Source organism: Grampus griseus (genome assembly GCF_964374135.1).
Source record: "Grampus griseus genome assembly, chromosome: 18".
Lineage (NCBI taxonomy): Eukaryota > Metazoa > Chordata > Mammalia > Artiodactyla > Delphinidae > Grampus > Grampus griseus.
In genome coordinates, this window is record NC_139012.1 from 54903502 (window position 1) to 54921510 (window position 18009).

At 36.3% G+C, this 18009-nt stretch overlaps 1 protein-coding gene across 3 annotated transcripts in view; it reads right to left on the minus strand.

Moving 5' to 3' along the window:
• The window catches only part of ELF1 (E74 like ETS transcription factor 1), a 105100-nt gene that overhangs the window by 66661 nt on the left and 20430 nt on the right, over positions 1-18009 (minus strand). For 2 of the 3 annotated variants that reach the window (XM_082675598.1, XM_082675595.1), the window contains exon 1: positions 10015-10138. The exons of the other annotated variant lie outside the window; for it this stretch is intronic. The gene's annotated coding sequence lies outside the window, so the exon portion shown is untranslated. Of the gene's footprint in view, positions 1-10014; positions 10139-18009 lie in introns of those variants that run through there. 3 annotated transcript variants of the gene reach the window in all.

The following is an 18009-nucleotide window of genomic DNA, read 5'->3' on the forward strand; positions in this document are numbered from 1 at the left end:
GACAGGAAGCAGAGAACAAGATATGGCATACAAACGTCAAGTATTTCCTGCCTTCTCTGCTACATCTTTATGTCTTGTTTTATAAATAGTCCAATAGTTTATGTGAAAAGGTATCAAAGCCTGGTGTCAGAAGTATAAGATAGAATTGGCAAAGAGTGTTTATGAAAACAGAACAATTAAAAAGGTATTCTGAGGTTGGGATCTAAGTTCATTACACACATGAAGACTCGTTATTAATAGATTTCTTAAGAAGTACTCTTAGGAGTAAGTACCTTACAAATTAAGACTTGAAAACCACAATGAGTGAGTAAAAAAATCAAGTCTCTGAACAACAGGACAGCCCCCAAACTATTTTACCCAACTGGTTAGGTAAATAACATGTGACCACCTAGACAGAAGACGCTCTCCCCACCCTGCCTTTACCTCTCAAAAAAGATAACTACCACCAAAAACAAAACAAAAAACAAAAAACCACTTTGAACAACTGACTCAAAACAGCAGGACAGACACCTTGCCTCTTTGATCTCTGGTCATTTTTACCATGGCTCCTTGTGAGCACTTCTCCCTGATTACAATTTGTGTTCCCCCCCAATCTAACTACCTCCACTCCCTTGCTCTCTTCTCAGTATATCCAAAACATGGCTCACATTATCTATTCACATATGTTCCCCAACTATACGCAAAGCAAATAGAACTCCATTCCCAATAGGTGAATACTTATTACTGTTTTAAGTCATTTTAAGCAAGCTTGCAATTAATTACAACTAAAACAGAGATGCTCACTTTTCATCATGCCTAGCTGCCTCCCCAACTAATAATTCCTAAGAATCATCTCAATTCATCATTCATATGCGTCATATTCCATAAAAACTTGGGCACAATACAGCCATCTTCTCCATTGGTCAATTCTTACCTAAGCTATAAGTTACCACAACTACAATTTCACCAGGCTATAGTGCTATTTGTCTCTAGGTCAATGTCCACAATGACTCAATATTTTACTGCAAGTAAGCTCATCTTATGGTCTTTCTTTCCTAAAGAGAATTTAATATACATGTAATAATCAGCTTTAAACATGGCACCATGTTCCTAAAGCAAGTAACATTTCTTAAATGAGTATCTTGGAAAACAATTTCATTTTTATTCAGTATTTTTCAATGAAAATATCTAGTTCATTCTTTTCAACAGTGTTAAGAGCTACTAGTGCCTTCCTAGCATATCTTTAGTATATTTCTGCTCTTACTTGTAAATGTATTACCCTCAACTGTCCCCAGTATCTAGGGAATAAATGCTCCCTGAACCCTAAGGGAATTGTCCATTTCCTTACACATTAGCTCCCTTCCCACAGCCTCTGGCTCTGATGCTTGGGTCGAACTACCCGAAAATGGTCAGAAAAGTCTCAGGACATCTGCAGAGAACCTGGCGTCTACCACTTCTCAACAATCAAATATGCTAACAATGGTGAGCAGCTGTTCTATTCTTCCAAGTGCAGACGAACAGTACACCTTCCTTTCAGTTTATTCGGAAGACTAACAGGTTATAAATGATCCTATAACAGCCCACATATTTGTCTCTGATCCAAAGACGAAAGGATCAAATATAACACCCAGCTTAACAGTTCATGCCATAAAACGTTCTGAATAAACAAATAACACAAATTTCTGTTTCTAAATATGAACTGTCTCTCAAACTAAAACACATATAACATTAATTCAGATTATTCTAATTTAAATCTAAAATCTTCACGTTCTTTTTCTTTATGCTTTAATATATGTGTGCTTTGTGTGGTATATATTTAACCTTATATAAATAGTATAATACTGTATATATTCTTCCAGCATACTTTAACAAGCTTCTTTAAGACATAAAATTCTAAATAAACACAAAGATTACCTGGAAAGGAATTTTAAACATTCGCTAGGACTCAGTGCTTAGAAAAATATTATTACCAAAGAAAGATAAATCATGATTATTAGGCTTCAATTATAACAAACAGAAATATCTAAGATGCAAAAAGCAGCCCATCTTCAGTGATGCCTCTCACAAAGTGTTCTGACCTTCTGCAGAACAAAGGCTATAGCCCACCTTAGGAATGCCATGTGTAGAGATCTTAACAAGAAGCTTGCGGGTCTAACCTTTTCTATCTTGCCTAAAAGGTACAGGCTACACACCACCACCAACACAGCACTGGGGGCTTCCCTGGCAGTCCAGTGGTTAAGACTCTGCACGTCAAAAGCAGGGGCCACGGGTTCAATCCCTGATCCGGAAACCAAGATTCCACATGCCACACAGTGCGGCCAAGAACACAAAATACGGCATTGGTTCCATCAGCATGGATATGTTCTAAATTGCCATAGGAAAATCTCTGTCTGCTGTACTCCTCAGCATCAAGAATTCTCCCTAACAGACAATAAATAATTGTTGAATGAAATCAATGAATTATATAGGATGAAAAGGAACATAATAATAACAAATCCAGAAGCCCCCTGAATTGCATGACTTTTAAGAACCCTTCCAACTATAAAATCCTATGACTTCTACTTTCATTTGTTCCTCTTTGTCCCTGCCACTACTTATACGGACACTGTGAAAAAGAGCTCAAAAAAGAGAGCCAAGAGATGACTGCAAAAGCAAAACACTGGATTAAGATCTATGTTTCCCTTTTTATAACAACTCCCACATTTACATTATTAAATTTTGGAAATCTTATATAAAGATTCCATATCAAGTTTATAACAAAAAAAGTCACTAAAAATGCAAGAATTACTATCATTATAGTAAGAATTTTAAGGAAACAAGATGACACCCATATCAGGAAACAAGATGAAACACTAATTATGGTAATAAATCTGGTTAGATGTAAAAGTCTGATTTGGGGTATTAGCTACTTAAAAGTTTATCAGTGTCAGTTAATACTATATCAATTATGTTTTATGAATCTTTGTTCTAAAATGTGTTTTTGAAAAATATTTGAATGTGTGATGATTCTAAAGACTAAATTATTTCTAGCAAACTATAGCTCCAATGGATCTCAACTGGAAATTATCATTTACTCATCAGAAGTATGCCTAGAGGACTTCCCTGGTGGCACAGTGGTTAAGAATCTGCCTGCCAATTCAGGGGACATGGGCTTGAGCCCTGGTCCAGGAAGATCCCACATGCGGCGGAGCAACTAAGCCTGTGCGCCACAACTACTGAGCCTGCGTGCCTAGAGCCCGTGCTCCACCACAAGAGAAGCCACCGCAATGAGAAGTCTGCGCAGAGAAGAGTAGCCCCTGCTCGCCATAACTAGAAAAAGCCCGCGCGCAGCAATGAAGAGCCAACGCAGCCAAAAATAAAAATAAATAAAATAAATTTATTAAAAAAAGAAGTATGCCCAGAGCCATCTTGTTAGTTATGTGGGACAGATACACGGTCCTATTATAACTTAATTCTGAATCTACCTAATCTCCTTCACTGAAATGGTGATTTTTTTTTAACTGATGTAGAGTTTATTCACTTTTTAAAAAAATCAACTTCTACTCCTCAACAAATTAAACATTATTTCTCAGTTATATGTAAATGTGGGGCAAAAATAAACTACCCCTTATATAGCACAATTTACTGTGAAATAGTTCAACCAAAGAAAGAATACATTGACATACCCATCACCCAGCTTCACATTACATTAACACTTTTCCATAATTTGTTTCAGATTCTTAAGAATAAAAAAGTCAAATATAGTTAGAGCCTTCTGTATATCCCTCACCAATCTCCTCCGACTATTCTAAAATTGATGTTGCCCCAACTGTCTATATTTTTATACCTTTACTTCATACATATCAATAATAATATTGTTTTTATGTATATAATAGGGATTATAATGGTCTATCAAAATTTGTTTTTTATCCAAAATGTTTGAACTAATTAAACTCTAGTTAATAAATGACAGGCATGCTAAACTGCTTAGTGTTTAGTGGTCAAATATACTAATGTTTGCAACTTACTCTAAAGGCATCAACTGCCCATTTGTTTAGGGTCCTGGAAGATTTTAGTCCCCAGGGCAAAACACCATAGTAAGATGCTGAATGGGTAGGAAGGCATCAATAGCAGGCATCTGTTCCTAGGAAAGATAATGAAAAACTCTGAAGTATCTTAAATATTCATTCTCTCCATACTCTTTGTAAACTCTTCACATATGCTTGCATGTATGCTCCAAGAATTATGTGCAAGAGTGTTCCCAAACTGGAAATAATCTACTGCCATCAACAAGAAGGAATAAATACATTCCGATACAGACAATGTAATACTACTCTGCAATTAAAATTAAGTAAGATAAAGCTAATAGAGTTAAATGAAAGAAGCAAGTCACTATAGAATATATATGGTGTGATCCATTTAAATAAAGTTCAAAGGGGTAAAACTATAAAGAAAAGCTTATCACAAAAATCAGGATAATAGTTATTTTTAAGGATAAACAGACATGGGCAGAGTGGGGGATTTCTTTTTTTCTTTTTAAATATTTGTTTATTTATTTGGCTGTGCTGGGTCTTAGTTGTGGCACTTGGGATCTTCATTGCCGCATGCGGGATCTTTAGTTGAGGCCTGAGGGATCTAGTTCCCCGACCAGGGATCAAACCTGGGCCAGCTGCGTTGGGAGCAGGGAGTCTTAGCCACTGGACCACCAGGAAAGTCCCGCTGGGGGATTTCTATCTTAATAAACAAGCTCTATTTCTGTTGTGACATGGGTAAACACTATGTAATTACATTTAAACTGTATATGTTTTATACATTCCCCCACATGCACATTTCAGTTTTAAAGAAAAAAGGATAATGAATTGCTCCATTACAATACTCAGCTTCCATTTAGTATTTTGGTATAAAAAATAAGATGCATATAAACTAAGTTATTAAATCAAAACCTCATTTTTATAGTTTTAATTGTAAAATTTTCTAGTTTCACTGTTTACAGGACTGTTTTCTAAAACACAGAAAATAACCAATTTTCTTTAATTTAGATTTGTAAAACTGTACCATACAACTCTGCACAAATACAATGACCACTGTATTACTGAGCATCTAGCACATAGAAAATGAACTTTACGTGACTTTATATCATGTGAAGTCACATTGGTTCCTGCTACCTTGAAGAACTTCTATTCCATGGGGTAGAAGACTGGAAAAGGATAGATCCAAGAAAATTCAAGTTTGAAAAATCAAAAAACCAAAAACTTGTATAAGTGGTTGCCTTTAGGCAGCAGGACTGAGAGTGGGAAGGGGTAGAGAGGCTGCTTTTCACTAAAGGCTTTTTATTAGATTTTTAACAATGTGCATCATTTTGATAGCTTTTTAATATAAAAATTATTAAATCAATCTTCATAAAAACTCCAGAAGGCATTCATATTGTTTACTGTTGTGCTTTTTTTTTTTGGTTTGTTTTGATGCTGGCAACCAATCTCAAGCTACAAAATATGGAGATAAAAAAGAGCTGATATCCTGCTACTCAGCATTAAAAGACAAATGAAAGAAGAGCTCTGAATTCCTACAGGGGTAAGGGAATGAAAGTGAAAAGAGAAGTTTACCTCTACCAACAAAGCAAACAGCCCAGGAGTTATTTTTTTCAAAAAAGGGTGGGGTGCCTACACATTTGTAGTATAGCTCAATAGCCACTTTTACTCTAGTATACAGATCGTCTGACAAGACACAAAGATAGAGGTGACAAATAACTTGCTCTTTAGGAGTTCCTCTTCTACTAATGGGAGAAAGATTGCTCAGACAGTTGAAAACTGCCCTAATCATTTAGGTTGACTCAATGATATTACTAATTTAATTCCTACCATTTCTATGAGGCAGCTCCTAAACAAAGGAGCAAAATATTCTGGCCAACTGATGGTAGCAAAATTATATTCAGACCATTCAACTGATGGGACTCTTCTTCCCATTTCTATGAGAGTCTGTGAACACCTATATCCCATTAGATGAGACGTAATGTAATGCAAAGCCTACAAATATGCAATCAACTATGCAGTTAAATGTCCAAAGAAACTCAAACGGTAAAAAAAAGTTACTCCCTGCCAGACTCAAACAATTACAAACACTAATAGTGTATTTCCCAGGAGAGAAGGGTTTTCAAAGACTATAATGCTACCCTAAATCAGGAAGGGGCTGTTTTGGCTCTAACCCAAGGAAAACAGAATGGAGAGATACCATGAAGCACCAAAGGGAACTAAAAAAAAAAACTAACATTGGAGAGAGTGTGATGGCTCGCTGAGAGATAAAGAAGAGGCTAATTATACCTGAAAAACAAAAATAATTAGTTTAATTATATATTGTGGTCAAGCCGGTAGTGAATGGGGAGCCGGAGGAGAAAATGTAGAATTAGAGAAAAGGAAACAGGGAGAGCCACAAAGTTGAAAAATATACCACAGCAAAGAACTGGAACAGACAAAGGGATAACTAGGGTAGGGAGACGAGGCTAAATAAGTTCTAGTGACTTTTCTTACTTACTACAGGCCGTGGGCTTCAAAATACCACTGTTCCTTAAAAATTCAGATATTAAAATGTTAAGTAACTGATTAATCACTCTTCACAGCTCTTAAGCCTGCAAACTCTCCAAGAAAGTGTGGCAGCCTGTGCATCACAGTCATCTAGAGTACTTATTAAAATTGCAGATGGATAAGTCAAACCCCAGGGCCTAAGGAACCAAAATCTCTAAGTTGAAGCCAGGTGATTCTCTGTTACACCAAAGGTCAAAAATTACTACTTTAAAGGTAGTATACTACCAGGCAGGTGTTAATTACTTCTTTGGTTGCAATGTGCAGGCATCAGAGATTAAGTTGAAGGCCACATGCCCTTTAAAGATTTGCTACCACTAACTTTAACAGGACCTGCCCAACTGAGCAGCCAAGGGTTTAATGCAGCAAATAACACCGGCCTATACACTTGTGCTTGATACTCTGTCAAAGGTTGAAAAAGGTGAAGAAATAGAATAAAACATCTCTGCTCTCTAAGAGCTTATATTCTTATTCTTATTGAAGACACTCTCCTTAACCTACATAAATGCTATTCATTCTTCAATACTCATAATTCCTAAAGACTCATAGACTTTTCTGCCTATTTTAAGTCTCAGTCACCTTTCACCTCTAGGCAAACAGTCTGAACCGAAATTTAACAACTCAGTGGTTTGGTTCCATTCTTTACTTATTTCACCTACGTTTTCCCAGTAAGAATCTAAGTTTGTGAGACGAGAGCCCAGGTTTTCTAGCCTTCTGTGCCCTGTTCGTTGCTTAGAACAATGATGGCCACACTGTGGAGGATCTGACGCTGAATTAGGTTAGGGGACTTGGAAATTTAAAAGATTCAACAGTCATATGCAAAGCATTTAAAAAATCTAAAGAAAGGCAGATCTGAAGTAAATTTCAACCACCATAATAAAAACACATCAAAAAATGAATAGACAAAGATTTTGTATTCCCCAGATTCTAAGACTCAAGTGCCCGGTATGTAAAGTAAACTTTCAAAGAAGAGGAGTAGGCTACAACAAATGGAATGAGATTATTAATTACGGGAAGGTTAAAGTCAAGATTGTACTTACGTTAGAGTTTAGAGACCTCTAGATTTTTGTAAACATATGCAAAGTTTAACACACACACTTTAATAGAACAAGGTATCATACTAAACAGTATATGCCCTCCCAAAACAATATGAGGTAAAATTAAAGTGGAAATAAACCTGTCTTTCTATCTGGAAGTTCAATGTAAATTCCCAAGTCCTTGTATTTCCATCTCCCTGAGGCCCATCTTAAACATGCAATGTCACAATGCTTCAACTATGAAAAAATTCTAATAGTAGTGAAAAAAAGCTGTTGTAGAAATTAAACAAATGGCTCATCCTCTCTCTGAGGAAAAAGGAAACTTAGTTTGAACACATTTTCAAAATCGTTAGTTAATTCATTTGGTCATACCTTATCACCAAAATGATCACCAAGCAACTTAATTAAGGCTTTATTTACTCTTGAGGAAATACAGACCATTTCAAACAAAGCATCACTTGTTGGTGTGGGCTAGCAGAAGCAGCTCCAGGCTGGAAGCCCTGCCATCAAGCACTACATAACCCTGAGCAAGTCACAAGACCTCTTTGAGCCACTGTTTCTTCAACTATAAAAGTGAGGCAGTTGGATGATCTTCAGTCTTTTTTAACGCTAAGTTCTTCAAATTGGTAATTCTAAGTTTAATTCTGATGACTCACTTTAAACTCATATTCAACCTTATAAAAGGAAAGGGGTGGGATGGGAAGGGGACTGCCTAATAAGTCGTACTGGCCTTCCTTTGCTTCTATGCTTTTTTTTTCCTCCCTTCTCCCTGAAGCCCCACCTCAGTCTTCTCCACATAATAAGAAACTGAAATATATGACTGGTATTTATTTTTATTTGAATTGCACCAATGTCTTCATTTTAAGAAACTAAATTCTTCTACTTCTCTTTAATAAATAAAATCTTAATTATTTGCTTCTTTGTGTGCCCCTTGATTTTTCTCTGCGGGTCGCTGGCCTTTAAAAACTCAAAAAAAAAAATAAAAGAAAGAAAAGGAAGGGAGGGAGGGAGGGAGGAAGGAAGGGAGGAAAAAAAGAGAGAAAGAAAGGCAAAAAAGTTTCATTAGATTTTTCACACAGAGCACACTAGAAGTAAATACAACCTCTGCTTACTCAAAAGCTGACTAAACCAGCAATATGCAAACAAAGATGACAGCAAATGGCTCAGAGCTGAACTGGTAAAATGTCTGCTTGTGCCTGTCTTATAAGACCATAAACTGAGATCTGATAATATGAACAATCCTTTCAAAGAGTAAGAAATAGTAATTGACGGCCTAGAAATCTTCACTTTCATCTGACAGGCCTTCAAGCAGTCAGAAATTTATTAGCAGCGAATTCCCAAAGAACTAGCTAAATATCATTACATTCAATAATAAATGACTTGGCAAATTTTATTTCTAAAAACTGTATTTGGAATCACTGCATATTCAAATTTTACTTTCATTCAAATTTTAGTTTCACAAATAACTTTCGTAAGCAATATACTGCTGCATCCAGCTTCTCAGAGCACCTAGAACTTCAAGGCACACCAGAATCTCCTAATTTCAATAATGAGAAATATTTCAGGAAAAAACTAAGCAACCTTTTCTAGGTATTTTTTTTTTTACTCCAAACAAGCAAATTTTAAGAATAGTTGTATAGACAGAAGGTTAATACTCTTTACTTTTTCTTTTTACACAAATCAAAATACTACGTTTCCTCAGAAACTAGCTATGCTTCTAAGGCTGTTACACAGAATAAGTTTCCAGTGTGAATTATAAAACTTTATTATTTTTTTCTAATAGTAAATGAATCATTCTAGCCTTTCTTCCTCTTTATTTAATAATCACTTCAACTTGTTATCTAAATGACCATTCATTTTACTCAAACTTATATAGTTTTCAAAATTAAGTGTTTAGTATAATTTCATTAACTTTAAAGAAAAAAGGATATTACAAAGGGCATTACAGTCAATGAGCAACACCTATGACTGAGGTGTCCCAAAGTTCCCCTTAACTAAAACGCCAAAACAAAATCTTCGCTCTTGAACTTCTTTCTTAACACCCAAATCACAGGTGAATAATATAGTTTACTTAATTGTAAATTACAGGGTACCCTCACAAATACAATTACATTTTTAAAAATTGGAATTTGACCTAGTTTGCTTTGTAGTATGAAAAAGAAAGTAAGAAAAATCTCCTTTATTCTCAAGTCATATGGGGGGGAAAAAAAATCACACAAAATATAAAAAATGCTTTACCAAGAAGATCTAAAGCTTTCCAGAACTTGAAAGCTTTGTTTCCCCCTAGTAGTGAAGTTCAATCAGGCATGTGACTGACTACACACATTTTTTCCAGAGAGTTAAAGAACACATTCAGCCCTGTCCTTCGACAGGTAAGAACCACCCTCCGTTTATCAGGCTCAGGAAACAGCCAGACGCAAACACGCAAAATCTTAACAAGTTACCTTCAAATATTCTCGTTCTCTTTAGATACTGTCCTTTGGGCTTGAAAGTAAAAAGCAATCCGGCAAGTTTTGTGCTGTTAAAATGGCTCCTGTAGATTGGGGAAGTGGTGTCTGTGCTTCAGCTTATGAGTCATATGTGAGACTGAGTGTTTCTAAGGGAGGCACGCCCATGTTGCCGTGGACCCAATTACTCTGCTAGGTCAGACATGCGAATCCACAGGTGAAAACGGGGAGAGGGGTAGAAAAAGGAGAGAGGCACAGCCAAGGAGCAAGGTCTACCTTGATTAAACCATTACTCAGCTCAGATTAATTACCATAATTTAAAATTAACAATGAGATAGAACCTGTAAGGAAGCAAAATGAAAAACCTCTATGTTGTTTTAAAAAATAAAAATCTCAATTTTTAGAAGTTATTTTCATAGAGCAACTAAATAAAACTATGAAAGAAAAAAAAAGTAGGGAAGGGAATGGAAGAGAGACAGCAAACTTTCTGGCTTTTAATGTAACAATGGCCTGCTGAGTCTAACCTGGCAACTCATTAACTCTTATATAAAAGGGGTATATTGCTATGTAATCTGGAAAAGCTAGCACACTGTAATACCACATGCAGATTTATACATTCGCTAAACAGATAAAATCCACTAGAAAATTCAAAGTTCAATGGAAAAGTAAGTGTGAATTACTAATCTGGTTTTCAGAATAAAAAAGCAAACTTGGGATTAGAAAGGAACTAAAGTTCAATATAGCAAAATGATTTTAAATAGAATTGCAAGCTTCACAAAACTCTATTTGAAACAAATTATCAATGCAATCACTGTTCATAACTCTACTACTGCCAAGTGATAGCCACAGTTTTCTTTACCTTCCAAACAAAACTGTCCACACATAGAAGCCAACCGTGTGCAAAGCACCCTGTTACAGCTCTGGTGAGCCCCAGGGTGTCAACAAAACATATGGCCAGTGCAGTTTGCTCTCCAAGTCATCGTACATCTGACAATGTGCCCAAGCAGTGGAAACGGTAATTATTACAGCTACTTACCCTGTCCTCTGGGTGAGTATTTATTAATTTACTCTAAGAGCTTAAATTGATCAGAATGGCTTAAAAGCATTAAGTACTTCCAAAAGTACTTGAAATGAAGAAGCGCAACTCACTAGCTAGGCTTCATCCTATCTTTTACAAAAAGTAAATAAGATTTAGCAAGGTTTTCTTCCTTTAGTTAATTACTTGGAAGTAATTATTCTGCCTTACTAGAGGCACAGCTGAGAGGACAAGCTGTCACTGACAGGAACTTTACAAACTGCTACAAAACATAATGATTGTAAACTAACTTTCTGTCCATTAAGTGCCTGTCTATCCATGCCACTGAACACTGCTTGACTAATATTTTTACTAAAATAATCTCCACGATTTAACAAATTATTAATAAAAATTATGCTAAAAAGAAAAACACATCACATTTTCTACTGACAAATGTTATATTTAACTTGCTTTAGAGCTCATTTATCCAGAATGACTACTTGGAACCCAAACACCAAGGAAAAAGATCCTCTGAGCAGTCACGGGAAATTTTCACTGGAAAATCCCCCAAGTCGTTTCCCAGAGTTAAAATGTATCTTAGATAATATCCACAAATAAGCCTAACGATCTGATTATCTTTTACCTAATCAGAATTAGAAGTTATAAGTAGTGAAAGAGGGACTAGTGAAAGGATGATGTCGAACCAACAAGTGACAGAGTGGATAATGAAAGATTTTTAAAAAACATCTAAGACTATGACTATAACTTTAGAAGTACTGGGGTCCAAAGCCACTCTGAAAGGTCAGTAAGTTCTACATATTCCCTGAGGATATCACCAAATAGTAAGTGCCTAGAAGTCAGCATTATTATGATAAAGGTTTTTAAAAAACAAATGACTAACATCAAATGTGTGAAATTTTTTATGAAGTATAGATATATAAAAGGGTTTGCTTCTGCTATTGAGAAAATCCTTTTGTATCAAGTACCTTATTACTTGATAATGGCAGATATTCAGACTGTAATTTAAAAGTACTTTTGGCCACCGGTATGTAGAAGTGAAGTAAAAGATGTAAAGTAAAAATAATCACCCCTCTTCAACAGAAACAAACATCTGAGTTGTTCCCAAAGAGGCAATCCAGAGCTGCTACTGTAATATATTGCCCCTTTGCTCAGGGGTGTCTCTATAAGCGTTATCCTACCACCTACAGGAATTGGATCCTGGTTCTATTCACAGCTCCCAAAAATCAATCTCCACCCAAAAAAAAGACAAACCAACAACAAAAAAAACCCTGGCAAACAGTTCAGCACAGGTTGAGTTCAAATCCTAGCTCTGCTACCTATTAGCTGTGTAATCCTGGGAAATTACTTCTAACAGTATCCACCTCCAACTCAAAGAATTATTGTGAGAATTAAAGTCAGTTCATATACTACTATTTGGAATATAGAAAGAACTTTCACAACTCAAAAATAAGAAAACAAGCCAATTTTTTAAATGGTCAAACTATTTGAACAGATACTTCACCGAAGAAGAGATACAGATGGTAAATAAGCAGAGAAAAGATCTCAGCATCATTACTCACTAGAGAAAAGCAAATTAAAGTCAGAATACCACTACACACCATTACAGTAGATTAAAAACAACAACAACAACACTAACAATACCAAGGGCTGGTGAGGATATGGAACAACTACAACTCTCACACACTGTTGGTGGGAATGCCTATTCGGAAAGCAGTTTAGCAATTCTTTATAAAGTTAAACATACACTTATCCTACAATCCAGCTGTCCTACTCCTAGATATTTACCTAAGAGAAATGAAAATATGTGTCTATTAAAAAAAAACTACATAAATATTTATAGCAGTTTCATTCATTATCACCAAATACTGGAAACGCAAATGTCCACCAACTGGTGAACAGATGAACGCGCTGTGGTATATCAATACGATGGAATACTATCAGCAATAAAAAGGTATTAACTTCTACACTTCTGACAGATGATACCACATGGATGAATCTAAAAGCATAAGGCTAAATGAAATAAGCCAAACTCAAAATACGTACTGTATGATTCCATTTATATGACATTCTAGAAAAGGCAAAACAAAAAAGACAGAAATTGTATCAGTGGTTGTCAGGGGATGGGAATGAGGGGAACGGGTTGACTACAAAGGAGAACAAGGGAACTGTTTGGGGTGATGGAAATATCCTGTATGGTGACTGTGGTATTGGTTATAATACCTGTACATGTCAAAAATTGCAAAACTGTATAACTAAATAGGGCAAATTGTGCTGTATATAAACTATACCTCAACAAATGTGACTTGAAAAAGAAATCCAGTTCATGTACAATACAGTACTAGGCGCTTAATAAACACTTCATAAACATTAGCTGTTATTATTATGCTTCATAGCAGAAGCAACCAGTATCAAATACTTCAGGATGACAAACTTTAGGTCTCTAAATTTGTAAATAAAATGTGGCATCTTAGACTTGTGATGGAAATATAATGCACCTGTATATACTGTGGGTATGTTTATTTCTAAAATTAGATATATATCAAAGTCAGTATATATCTTAATATAGAGCTGTCACACCTGGGGGAATTGCCAACATTTATATTTGAACTATTAGCTGAGAAAGATGTCAACTGAATGAATTTATTAAATGCCAACTGAAGTTAAGACACTGTTCATTTCTTTGTTTAAAAATAGAACTTATGAAAAGAATTTACTGTGTAAGCAAGCACTCTCTTCTTCCCTTTTATTTTTACCTCTTCTCCTTGAACTCAAATTTGAGAACTTCTAGTACGTGAAAATACAGAACAGTCTAAGTTTCATATCTAGGAACCCTGGGCTAAGAAAAAGGCATGGTTTGAATCTTTCTGGATCTGCAGCTAACATGTTTCCATCCAGAGATGGAAGAAGAAAAGATCAAACCATTAAAATGATAAATGACCAAAATCACTCTTCCCTACTATTTAAATATAAAAATAAAAATTTAAAGACCAAGATTCAGTGTTATAAATCTTTCAGCAGGACAGCATTAATTTTGTTGATGTTAAAACCTCCAAAGCGTAATCCCAGGTTCTGAGCAACGTGCAGCATTTCCAAATGTGAGCTTAATTGTAATTCTCTATTATCTATCACTAGATTTGTTAAACCAAGACCCCCTTCCCCTTCCCCCTTCAGATTATAAGACTCATCCATAAGAACGTCCTCCTGGTCAAGTGTCTGTGTGTTTTCAGAGGCAAACCAAAGGCAAAAGGGGCCACAGCTTTGCCTGGCTTTGTTCATTACTGTATTCCTACCACTAAGACAGGGTCCAACACATAGCAGAAACTCAGACATGAATGAATAACTTTTCTCAAACAGTTCATTGAAGGGAAATTTTAGCATATCAGGATTTTACCTGTACACTGAAAATACTTTTAACAGACATGATTTCACCCATGATTTTTTTTCAAACTGAAGTTATAATTGACATAAAACTTTATATTAGTTTCAGGTGTACAATGTAATGATTCAATATTGTACACACTGCATAATGATCACAGTAAGTCTAGTTACCATCTGTCACCATAGAATTTTTTCCTTGTGATGAGAACTTTTAAGACTCTCTGAGCAACTTTTAAAAAGGCAATACAGTGTTAGTGATTATAGTTATCATGCTGTACATCACATCATCATGACTTAATTATTTTATAACTAGACCTCCTTCACTCATTTAATTTACCCTCTAACCCCCTTCCCCTCTGGCAACCACCAATTTGTTCTCTGTATCTATGAGTTTGGTTTGGTGTTGTTTGTTCATTTGTTTTGTTTTTTAGATTCCACATATAAGTGAAATCATATGGTATTTGTCTGTCTGACTAATTTCACTCAGCGTAATACCCTCAAGGTCCATCCGTGTTGTCATGAACGGCAAGATTCCATTCTTTTTTATGGCTGAGTAGTACCCCATTGTATGTATGTGTGTGTATACATATATACACATCTACTTTATCCCTTCATACATCAATGGACACTTAGGTTGTTTGATTTGACCCATGATTTGATACAGCTGAATTCATGGAACTATGTTACAAGATTCTATTGTATGTGTTATTTTGGGTGTTAGACTTTCCTTTCTTGTCAAAAATAACCAAGACTTGACTGTACAATTATATTCTTTATAATGCTACCAGGTAATATGCTAAGTGCAATCTCAAGTTTTATATCACCATGAAATTATCTCTTGCAATTTAAAATTCAATATTGAAGACAATATATTTTTTACTTCAGTGGATTGTAACCAGGGATGCACCTCCGAATTACCGAAAGAAACTTCTGAAGATACATGCCTACTCCTAGAAACAGATTCAGTGGTGTGGATAGAGCCCAGGCTTATGAGAACCACTGCTCTGCTGCTACAGAGCCCTAGAACCTAATGTAGTTAGTGCTCTTCACACAGCAGCTGCTCAGAAAGACTTGTCACCTTACGATTCAGCAACCTCCAAATGTTGTAGAGAGGAAATCTTCTGTTTTTATATTGAGATGAGAGTGAAACTTCAGCTCCTCCTTTGCTATTCTTCAGGTAAAAGCAACATATCAGAGAAAAATAATATCTCAACAACATCTTAACTGTCCCTTTCTCTACCACCAACTGCGTACTTTCAATTCATGTTTCACCACTCTCAGAGAAATCTTCCTAAAGAACAACTCTGTGAGTGATGTGATGATCACTCATGGCTGAAAAACAAACTTTGATTCCCTAGAGGCAAAAAGCTGGACTACTTATCATGGTGTTCAAAGTTTTCACAATCCGACCTCACTTTACCTGTTTCCAGTCCTATCTTCCCCACTCTCCACCTCTTCCCCACTGTCTATCTCGGGTCTGTTTTTCTCTCTCTCCCTCCCTCCCTCCCCACCCCTATACACACACACACACACACACACACACACACACACACACACACACACACACACTCCCTCTCTCTCTCTCTCTCTCTCTCTCTCTCTCTCTCTCTCTCTCTCTCTCTCTCTCTCTCTCCAGCCTTACTGAAACCTGGATTGCTCCATTCCTATTTGTTTGCCTTCTCTGGGCTTGGAAAGCACTTACCTTATTTCCTACCCTTTCCCTTATCTCTGCCTACTCATCCATCCTTCATAATCTCAGTTCAAATGCCTTCTCTACATGAAGGCTTCCCTCTGTTGCCCCACTTATAACTATTATTACAAGAACTGACCACAAGGCTGAAAGGAAACTTAGAGATCCTCTATTCAGTCCAGTGGTTTTTAAACTTTTCTGTTAAGTAACTGAATTCTTATAAAAACCTTCAAGGAAACTTGATACTACATTCATTTAAGTCTTCAGTGTTTTAAGAAAACCTAAAACACTGATACAATCTAGTCTCATTTAACAATAGGAAAAGGAGGTCTACAGAGAGGTGACTTGACCAATGTCAAGTTAGTAACAGATCTGAGGTACTCTTAGGCACTCATTCATTTAGCAAATATTCACTGAGCACCTACCATGTGCCAGGTACTTCTCTAGGCCCTTGTTATACAGCAGTGAAGAAGACGACACATTGTTGATAAACGACCCCTACTCACATGATGCTTACATTCTAGCCAGGAAGAGAGAAATGTTATGAACTAAATATATAGTATGTTGATTATAAATAAAAGACACAATAAAATGTGTAGTATGTTAGTGATAAGGACGAATAAGAAAAAATAAAACAGCAATGAGAAGAATATGACAATTTACACAAACTAGCTAGGGAAGACTTCCTTTTGCCAGGTCACTTTTGAGTAAAGACCTCTAGCCATGAAGACACATCTAAGGAAGAACATTTCAGGCAGAAAAAAGCCCATGCAAAGACTCTAACAGGGAGCTTGCCTGATATGTTCAAGGAAAGCAAGGAGGCCAGTGTGGTTCATGTAGAGAAAATACGGAAGAGAGTAACAGAAGGAGGAAGAGCACTAGAAACTAAGGGAGAGCCTCACTGTTTAGAGACTTTAGCAGGGGAGTTTGGAGTAGCTGAGTCATAAGATTTGACTGCTGTGTTGCAAAAAAACCTGCAGTGGGCCAGGGATGGAAGAAAGGAGAAGCTTATGCAATAACTCAGAAAAGATGATAATGGCTTAGACAAAGGAGGCAGAAGAAGATATGAGTAAATTATGGGTATGTTTTTAAGGAATATCCAACAAGATTTCTGAATGGACAACAAGTGGGTTGTGGGGGAAATAAGGCTTCAAAACTCAGTTTCTGGCTACTGGAAGACGGCAGATGCCAAAACTGTGATAGATTTGGGGTAAGGGGATATCGGGAGTTACTGAACACATTAAGGTGAACACAAATGGTGATGGTTTGGGGTAGGGGGAGATCAGGAGTTACTGAACACACTAAGTTTGAGATGCTCATTAGCTATCCAAGTAAAGATGTCAAAATGGTATTGTCCTGGAGCTGAATACACAGTCCTGAAGCCCAGGGTAGAGGTCTGGGCTAGGTATATATAATTTGGGAGTCATTAACATCTATTTGATATTAAAGCTACAGATATAAAAGGTAACAATGACAGAAGCTTGGGGACACTCTACTATTTAGAGGTAGGGGAGATGAGGTAGAACTAGCAAAGAAGGCTGAAAAGGAGTACCCAGAAATGCAGCAGGAAAATAAGGCAAATGTGGCATTAACCTGAAATTTAAGTAGAAGTACTTCCAGGAGGAAGGAATGAGCAACTGTGCCAAATGCTGACAACAGATCAAATGAGATGAGGTCTGAGAGGAAAACGACAGTTGATTTAGCAGCATGGACATCACTGCTGATTTTGAAAGAAGAATTTTCATGGTGTGGTAAAGGTGAAAAAGAAACAAGCAAAACATCTGATCAGATAGAGTTTAGGAGAGAATGAGGGGTGAGAAACTAAAGACAGAAAGTAATTTTGTTGTGAAGGGGTCAAGAAAAGATTTTTGGGGTGATGGAGAGACTG